The sequence below is a fragment of the Phodopus roborovskii genome, unplaced genomic scaffold (assembly GCF_943737965.1).
Source record: "Phodopus roborovskii unplaced genomic scaffold, PHOROB, whole genome shotgun sequence".
NCBI classification, from domain to species: Eukaryota; Metazoa; Chordata; class Mammalia; order Rodentia; family Cricetidae; genus Phodopus; species Phodopus roborovskii.
This window is the reverse complement of record NW_026126480.1, coordinates 56,653,719-56,663,972: the sequence shown is the minus strand read 5'-3', so window position 1 is coordinate 56,663,972 and position 10,254 is coordinate 56,653,719.

Sequence of the window (10,254 nt, the reverse complement as noted above, 5' to 3'; positions counted from 1 at the left end):
TATGGCTTTGTTTATTTCTCTGAGTTAATTACCTAATGGGTTAATTACCTAATAATGTGCATTTCTTGTATAAGACAGAAAATGTAACAAGCCAACACAAACCAAATAAGTAATTCGGTCTCACCCAAGAGCCAACTGGGCAGGGAGTTCTGTGTTATGTTCTAGTCTTTTCTCCTATAGACTTATGTCTAAGACAGGGTCTAGCAGCCAACTTGACATTCACAGTAGCCCTACTGTTAGCGTAATATTGTTAGGAAACTGAGAAGTTAAGTAACTTGCTTAGGGTCCTCATCCAGGAAGTAGGTCAGAGCTTCACTCATTTCTGTCCTCAAGAGCCCAGGCTTGCTCTCTCTCCCTCCCCCCTTCTTCTTCCTCCCTCTCCCTTCCCCTCTCCTCTCTCCACCTCCCTCCCCTCTTTGGGGTTTTGAGACTGGATCTCACTATACAGTTTAATCTGACCTTCAACTCATAGCAATTCTCCTCCCCCAGACTCTTCTCAAGTGCTGGGATTAGAAGCGTACACTGCCTCTTCTGGTTTGAATCAAAGTTTCCTATGAACTCTGCAGGGCACGGCATATTGCTTCTTCCTTAGTAAAGTTGCTTAACCTGGTGTGTCTTTTAAATCATGATTAGCTTGCTTTTGGCTGTTTCTATTTGCTGGGACCCCTGGGAGATGCGCTACCCCACCTGCTATGGGAGCAAGAGAGGAGCCTGCTTGGGGTTCTCTGTTTTGTCTGGTAGGGGTCTCCCATTCTCCTTCTGTGCCCCCTTCTTAAAGGTGACATCTAGTCCCCAAGCTAGGGCTGAGATCCTCCTGCTGAAGTGCCTGCCCATTCTTCCTCCCTCCACTACAGGGCAAGGTCAGCTGGTGACCCCCTTTTCCAGCCCCTCCTCTTCGCTTACCACCTGGACTCAGCAATTATTGATGTTCTCTGAGTGGCCTGAGGCAGGGTGAGATCTGGAGGCATCAAAGGAAGATTGAATTATACTCCAAGGCTGCCAAGGGGTTGTTTTAGGAAGGTTTTGACTGTGAGGCTTGCAACAGGCTGGGCAGCCACAGCTATCCCCCTCTACTCCTCCCCCACCCTGTTCTGGGTGTTCACCCTGTTAGGATTTTTCTGATTCCTAATTGGCCTGAGTGGTCCATCTGTTCCTGCCCCAGTGGGATGTTGTTTAAAGGCTCCTGGTGACTTCCCTGAGGCTGCTGGGGTTGAGCCAGAGTATACATAGCCCAATGCCCAGTGAGGGGCCGCTGTATCCGGGCAGCACCCCCAGGCCCCAGCGGATGTGCTTGGAATCAAGACTATTGGGGGTTGTAGGATACACTTGTATGACCTTGGGGAAAATCACCTATTCTTGGGCCTCTTCTCTTCATTAGTTAAGTGGCTTTGGAAAAACAAACAAACAAACAAAAAAACCATCAGAAACTTCTTATTTAATAATATATTGGGCTCATAACATCTCTACATAATGTGTATAATAGAGCTGGTGCTCCAGGATGAGCGCCCTCCCCACCATTTTCCTTACTCACTTACTCTTTTCCTTGGTACCTTCTGTCCCAGGCTGCCTCTGCTGTGATTCTAAAAATTCAGTGTGTTCAAATTGACTTTTTTTTTTCTTAAAGAAGATATGCACTTGAGAGATCTTACATGCTAAATGCATTTTTAATTTGGGACATGGAAATCGGATTTCCTTTCTCTTTTTTCCCTCCCCCGCCTTTTTTTCCTTCCTTTTCATTTTTATCTAAATTCTTTCAGTCTTTAAGCTGAAGCCGACCTCAGGTTCTCCTGCAACCTGTCAGGTCTCATCAGGGGTGTGTAATTTGACCAAGAAGGGTCCAAGAAATCCTCTAGTCCCGTGTCCTCATCTTATTTCGAGGGATTGAGGCCCAGATGCAAAGGGACACAGGCTGGGTCTCCAGCTTCTTTGGCATCTTTCTAAGTCTTAAATTCTCGGAGGCAGGGGCGTTGCTGCAAAAGAGAATCTTGAACAAGGAGAAGTAGGGGTTCCAACAACTTTTCTGTGGCCATGAATTCCCCCATCATGCATCTACCTGCCCATGGCTTGTATATCTGAAGCCCTGTGCTGTGGCTGTGCTTGTCTGAGTGGACAGCATTTCAGAAATAATTATAGCACAAAGTATGTTAGTGTCAAAGATGGCCAGGCTGGAGGACTAGGTCAGAATGGGCTGTATGGAGGAGCTGATACCATCACCAGGATTTGATGACTGGGTAGAGTGAGTCCATCAGGCAGAGTCGAAGTGTGTGAGCAGTGAGTGCGGGCGGTGGTAACAAGAGAAGACATAGATGAATTCATTTGAGCAGAACCTCGGCTTCTGCCTAGGATAATGACCTTGGCCTAAGGGCCAGGCCATCTCCGTGATAGTCTCAGAGGCTTTGGTGATCCCTGGGCTTCTCTGTCCTTCAGGAGTGGGAGAGGGAGAATGTACGAACCCTGAATCCAATGAGGAGTCAGGAGTTGACTGAGCCAGGCTCAGTGGTACCTAAGTGCACTTAGTTCAAGTCTGAGTGTCTTACCTCTTGTGGTTATTTTATTAGGATGGCTGTCAGTAGCTGCTGCCTACCTGTTCCAAACCCTTTCAAAAGTTCAAGGCAGGAACTTAACATGCACATCCCTGCCTTGCTGCTTAGAATGTTCATAGGTGAGGATGGTAAGGCTAAACTTCCTAGGACCAGGCTTTGTATTTTCCTAGTGGCTGTGCAGGAGCCTCTTAGCCCTGGGATTGATCACTAACTCATCAGAGAGCCCAGATTCAGCCCCAAGAACAGGCGGTCTGTGTGGGGTGTCTTCATGCTGAACATGAATAAGAGGTTGTTCTCTACCCTTAAAACCCAGCTCTACCCTTAAGATCCAGGCTATAGCTGACTTACAGGGAAGGGAGACTTCACAGGGCTGGCTGTGAATATCTCTACCATTTGCTAGCTGAACTTGGCCAAGTGGTAATCACCTGTTTAAGCCTCAATTTTCTTACCTGTAAGAAGGGGCTATAGGATTGTTGGAGTTTTATATAAAGTCTATAAGCCCACAGAATCAAAGTCAGGGAACTTAATTTGAGAGTAGGGCCTGAGAGAATAGGTCTGGTCTGAGCTCTCATAGGATGAAAGAAGGAAGAAAAGGTTCCTAGAGAGCAGGAGTGCCACCTCACAGGGACAGACCAGCAGAACTTTGAAGTGGGTGGGCCTCTTGAGATCTTTCCAGTCAACTGAAATAAATAGTTTCTGGCCCAGCAATTCTTGCCTGAGTTCATCACGCAGCTAAGCAGCCTGGGCCTCAGCTGTGGCACAGGACAGGCTTACAGGACCTGCATTTACAGAGATCGTGTTATTGCAGCTGGAGCCTGCTAGTTGAGTAAGGCTAGCAATGACTCTTCACAGCCAGCGCCATAGGAAATCCAGAGAGAGTGGCCCCCTTCTGGTTTGCATCCCAAACTGCACCTCTTCCCTGAAGATGGAGGGCGTTTGGGAGGGTGATCTGGCACAAGTTTATGTGGCCTTGGGGTGTTGGAGGGAGCGGGAACTCACTCTACAATAGGTAAGCATCCTAAGGAGCTGAGGGAAAGGACCTAGTGCCTATGCCGCACACCTGTAATCCTAGCACTCAGAAGGACGAGGCCAGCCTGGGGTAAATAGTGAGACCCTGTCTTAAAAAAATGACAACCAAACCAAACAATAACCCCACCCCCCAAACAATCCTCCTCAAAAATCGCAAACAGCAAATAACATCGAAAAACCACTAGCAACCCAAAACAAAAATCATTACTTGGGTATTAGCTCCAAGATGATGGGACAAATGCCATAGTCTCAATTTTCTCAGCACAGTTTTTTTTTTCTTTGTTCAGCAAAGGCCTTATGCTAGCATTGGCAGACTCTAATGCTGAGAGACTGAGGATATGTGAATAAATTGGATGGGTCAAGTATTGGCAACAGACTCTGTGCGTGCGTGCGTGTGTCTGCGTGTATGTGTGTATCTGTGTGTTTGTGTGTGTGTAAGGGGAGGTATCAATAATGAGCTTGTTCACTAGAGAAATATCTATGAAGAGCTGTAGTGTGTGTGCGTGTGTGTATCTGTGGGCTGTAGATTATGTGTTTGCATGTGTTCATGAAGAGCTATAGAGTCTTTGAGTATATTTGTGTGTGTGTGTTTGTCTGCCCAATATGAGCTTGTAGAGCATATATGTGTGTCCAGGAAGAGCTGCTGAGATTGTGTGTGTGCATGCAAGTATGTTTGTTTGTGTCCATGAAGAGCTGTAAAGCACACGGCCAGTCTGAAGGGGGGTAGCTCCTGCTCCACACCAGCTGCTGTTGCCATGGGGATATGCAGGCTTTGGGTTGCCAGATCCTCAGATATTTTAAAAATAGCTTGAAATCTGGACTTTTTTTTTCTGTGAAAATTTTCCAATTGTGTAGGCGACCCTTCCTCCCACCTTCTGGAATTCCTTTGCCTTCTCTGTTTCTACCACCCATGGGGGCCACAGGCTTTATGAAGTGATTCCTGGTAGAGCAAGGTAGGACTGACTGCCCTAGACATGTTCTTGTACCTCCTCCTTGCTGGCTGTGATGGCTATTCTTGGTTGTCAAGTTGATTACATTTGGACTTAACTAAAACCCAACCATCTGGGTACATTTATGAAGGATTTTTTTAATTAAATCATTTGAAGTGAGAAGACCCACTTTTGATCCAGATCTTTTGAGGTGGGAAGATCCACTTTACTCTGGAGATGCCTATATAAAGGACACGAAAGAAAGAAGCTTGGTCTCTTTGTCTGCTTGCCCTCATTGGCAAGTCCATTCCCTCACTGGCATTAGAGTCTGTTTCTTTGGGATTCCAGTGTATACTGAAGACCAGTTGTGACATCCAGTCTCACAGACAGAACAATTACTGGATTCTTGGACCTTCTGTTGGTAAACAGCTATTATTGGATGATCTGGAGCAAAGCCCATAAGCCATTCTAATAAACCACACACACACACACACACACACACGCACGCACGCACGCACGCACGCACGCACACACACACACACATGCATGCACAAATACACACACACACACACACACACACAGAATCTATCTATATATAGATTCATTCTGTAAGTTGTTCTTCTAGAACCCTGACTAATATAAATTTTGATACCAAAACTGATTCTAGAGCAGCAGAAGTCTAAGTATGAATTTTTAAAAGATCTGGAATAGGCTTTCCAATTTGTTAACACCTGTAGTTACTGAAGCCTCTCCTAGAAGCTTGAATAGTACTGAAAGCCTGTGATGTGAACTATTTTACAAACTTAAGAAAACAAAAGAATTTGATTATCATGATTTACCAGTTGTGAGTTTCATTGGATTTGGTGACTCGGTATACAAAACTTGTGACGATTTGTGGAAAAGTAAGGAAGCAATGATGCTGACCAGTTGCTTCTAGCATCTCTGGTAAATTGACAGAGGAAAAGAATGAGATCTGTGGTAAACAGACTTCCAGAATCTCAGAATATGGTGAAGGACCAGGAACTCAGAGATGAAATCAACAGACTCCCGGTACATGTAAAGGTTCCTAAGCATGTGTTGGAAGAAAATCTCTCCAGCAGCCACAGAGCTCAAGTTGCAGAAAATCAAACTAAAGCAGTCTTTATAAGGTTGGCTGAATTACAGCAAAAATTTAAGCTTTAGAGAGTGCTTGTGGTAAAAGTCAGGGCATTGACTGATACAGAATGGGATCCTGCTCTGTGGGAGAACCCTATTGAAGCTGAGAACTTAGAGCATCAGATTCTCAGAGGTCTATCTCACTTGAGGGAGTAATCCTCCCACCAACAGAAGAGGAACTCCCACCTCCACCCCCTCAAATGTTGCCTTTTTTACCTTTGACTGAGGAGATTAATCCTTTATTTTCTGCTTAGCCAGCAGACTTTCTCTGAAGGACATGCCAGGCAAGAGAATACTGATGTCCATCAGGGTCCAACAATATTTTCCTCTAGACCTATAATCAGATTCGAGGCAAAGCAGGCTTCTAGAGGGGAGGTAAAAAGTGTAGACCATGAGGAGGTGCACTTCACTACTCAAGAGCTTAATGAGTTTGCTAATTCATTCAAGCAGAAGTCTGGGGAATATGTGTGGGAATGGATTTTAAGGGTGTGGGATAATGGTGGAAGGAACATTAAACTAGATGAGTTTATTGATGTGGGCCCTCTGAGTGGAGATTCTAGGTTTAATATGGAAGCTTGCACAGTTAAAAAATGGCGTGGTTTGTCTGAATTGTTGGCTTTAGCATTTGTCAAAAGATGCCCTACTGAAAAGGAGTTGGAGATGCCAGATATCCTTTGGCTTAATGTTGATGAAGGGATTTTAAGGCTCAGGGAAACTGCAATGCCAGAGTGGGTATGCTGTGTAAAATCTAAACCAGAACAGTGGGAAGGCCTGGAAGACATGCCCTGTGCTAATCCTACAAGAAGCAAAATGGTGAGAGGGGTACCATCACATTTGAAGAGTTTTGTTGTTGCCCTTTTCCTTGTGCCAGACCTGAGGGTTGGAGACACTGCTGCTCAGCTGAACAAGTTAAATCCAATGGGTTTAATTGGGTCTCAAAGTAGTAGAGCCTAGGTGGCAGTATTGAAGACAAATCAATGTCCCTAATGGCCTGGCCTTTAACGGTCAGCATAGACAAAGTGAATTTTATGGTGGCCTGACTAATGGACCTGTGGTACTGGTAGTATTTCCAGGTATGAAATAGATTCATTGGCTGGATGGTCAGGGACTTGGAAAGAGCATAATTGGAAAACTGGTGAGAAATACATCTGGGGACAAAGTAAGCTGAGAGAGTTCTCCAAATGGACAAAGGATGTGAAGATACTTGTGTCCCATGTCAATGCTCATCCAAAGGCAAATTCAGTGGAAGAGGAGTTCAGTAACCAAGGAGATAGGATGACCCACTCTGTGCACCATCAGTCTCTTTCTCCAACCACCTCTGCCATTGCCTAGTAGGCTCATAAACAAAGTGGCCACGGTGGTTATGGGGGTTACACATAGGCTTGACAACTTGGGCTGCTGCTTACCAAGGCTGACCTGGCCACAGCTGCTGCTGAGTACCAAGTGTGCCATCAGCAGAAACCAGCACTGATCCCCAGATATGGCACCATTACCTGGTGTGACCAGCCAGTGACCCGACTACAATGGACCACTTCTTCCATGGAAAGGACAATGCTTTGTCTTTACTGGAGTTGATACTTATTCTGTTTATGGATTTTCCTTTTCTACATGTAATGCTTCTGCCAGAACCACTATCCATGGACTTAGAGAATGCCTATTCACTGTCATGGTTATTTCATACAGTATTGGTTTTGACAAAGAAACTCACTTCACAGCCAGATAAGTGAGACAGTGGGCCCACAATCATGGAACCCACCGGTCTTACCATATTTCCCACCACCCTGAAGCAGCTGGCCTGATAGAAAGATGGAATGGCCTTTTGAAGTAGTGCCAATTAGGTGGCAGAGATCTGGGATAGGGTTCTCCAGAAGACAATACATGCTTTGAGTCAGTATCCAATATGTGGTACAGTTTCTCTCAGCCAGGATCCACAGGTCCAGGAATCAAGGTGTGAAAGGCAATAATTCCATTCTCTGTCACCCCCTGTGATCCACTAGGAAAATTTTGCTTCCTGTTCCCATGACCTTAAGTTCTGCTGGCCTATAAATTTAGTTCCAGAGTGGGGAGCACTCCTGCCAGGAGACACAACAAACATTCCATTAAACCGGAAGCTCAGACTTCCCCCCTGGTCACTTTGGGCTTCTAATGCCCTTAAACCAACAGGCTAAGAAAGCAATGTCAGTATTAGGAGGGGTGATTGGTCAGATTACCAAGGGGGAGTTGCATTGCTTTTCTACAGTGGAGGTAAGAAAGTTTATGTCTGGAGGGCAGGAGATCCTTTAAGGCATCTCTTGGTGCTACCATGCCCTGTGATCAAAGTCAATGGGAAACTGCAACAGTCTAATTCAGGCAGGATGACTAAGGGCACAGACCCATCAGGAGTGAAGAAGTGGGTCACTCCTCCAGGAAAAGAGCCAAGACTTGCTGAAGTGCTTGCTGGGGGTGGAGGAAATACAGAGTGGGCAGTAGAGAAAGGTAGCTATAAACACCAGCTAAGGTCACATGGCCAGTTGCAGAAATCAGGATTATAACAGGGTGTTGTATTTTGTTAAGAATGCATTTGTGCAGATATTTGTTTTCTTCTTAATCATGTAATGTAATATCGATAAAGAAAACATCAGTGGCTGTCATATATTTAAGTTTGAGATATTAAAAAACTGTCCCCCCAAGAATATTGCCACCCTTTCTAATATTTGAAATGTGTTTGTGGTTGTACAAGGGATAGTTACAGCATGTTAAACATAATTATGACCTGGCTAAATATATAATGTGTTTGCAATCATACATGGGATAGTTTTATCATGTTAGGTGTAATTATGACCTGGTTAAATATTTCTCTAGCCCCTGGGCTGGGCTTTCTGAAAGAAAAAATGGGTATTAAAGATGGGAAAGAAGAATGTAGACTATGCAACATCACTTTGGGGACTCACAAACCCACAGGAGGAAAGTGGATGGAACAGGAGCCACGGAGCCTGTGCGGGGTGTCAGGCACCCTAGGGATACCTTCCCACATGCTTCCAGTTCTCTCTGAGGTCTTGTATCCTTTCCAAGATGCCATCCACAGTGGGGGTGGATCCATTTGGCACTAAACTGCACTCACCCCTTCTCAGCCTCTCCATATTTCTCAGTCCCAAGGCCAGCTTCTTTTCAATCCCTCAAATGTCACTTCCCCAGAGAGGCCTTTCCAGACAACACTGGCTAATGCAGCCCCTACCTCCATCTTTCTGTGAACTACAACATGCTCTTTATAGCATCCTCAGAAACCTGAAGTCATGTGCTTACTTGTCACTGGACCTGTGGACTGTAGGTTGTGAAGGCAGAGTTTGGCTGTAGCATACATGTCACTATTCAGTTTCATGGCAGGAATCTGGTAGTTTCATGTTTAATGGAATACCCTGGTGACTAAAGTTAAGCTGGATGCTTTTAGACAAAGTCCCGAGAGTCTTTTTAAGACTGAAGTCACATCCCTAGCTTGTGGGGTTTGTCTCTAGTGGAATCCAGTCTTCTGTGATCATCCTTTTGGGGCCTGGAAGCCCTGGGACTGTTTCCAGAGTGCAACCTTAGCAGAAGCCGAGCTCAGCCCTGGATGTTGCTTGCTGGGCCTTAGCGTCCTCAATTGTGAACGGGTACAGTGACAGTGGTTTAGGTTTTGAGGGGCTGTGAGAAGAGTGTGTGCTGGGAAGTGGTTTGTATGTCCTTGCATCTTTAGGTCCTGACTGGAAGCCTGGAATCTATTGACAAGTGTCCTCCCCAAACAAACAGTGCATTTTCCCAGTCTCCTTTATTTCCTGCCTGAGGCTGGCACACAGGTTTTTTCCAAGGAGTATCTCCCTCAGCAAGATCAGAGATGGAGGAACTGAGTGAGAAAGATGAGGTGAGCTGCCAGGAGCAGATGGTACCCCAGGGAAGAAGCCACAGATGCTATGGGAGATGCTTTGAGCCAGAGAAGTCCTGACTCAAGTGTCTTTGGGTCTCAGGTTTCCCTCCTGGAAAGGGAGGGAGTCCTGGTGAGGGGGGACTGGCAGAAGTCACATAGTCATGATGAAGGCGAGACCAGAAAAAGCTTGGAGTGTACATGTGGAGGACTTGGTAGTGGGGCCCAGATATACAGCTGCGTGTTAAAGAAGAGCATCTGAGACAGGGCTGAGGGTGGAAGAGCATCATGTGGCATCCAGCGTAGTGAGTTTACACAGCTGAAGACAGTGTCCATCACCATAGATGGCTGTCAGGCCTGATGCTCCTCCTTAGGGCTCTGAACTCACCCTAGTTTCTTCAACACTGTCGATGAAATTCAGATAAGTAAACTTTATTGAGTTTGCTGGGATAGAGGGTATCTAAGTGAGAGGAGAGAATCAGAATTCATCCAAAGCAATGGGAGGGCTGAGTGCTGTTACTTTGTAGCAGTATCACTTCCCACAAGTCAGTTAACATTTTCTTTTTCAGAGTTGTCAATTGAGCCAGGACCTCACATATGCCACAGGCATGTGCTCTGCCACTGAGCTACATCTCTTGTCTCCCTGTCCTCTCTCTCTGTGTGTGTGTGTGTGTGTGTGTGTGTGTCTGTGTCTGTATTATCCTACCTTGCTTTCCATTGCTGT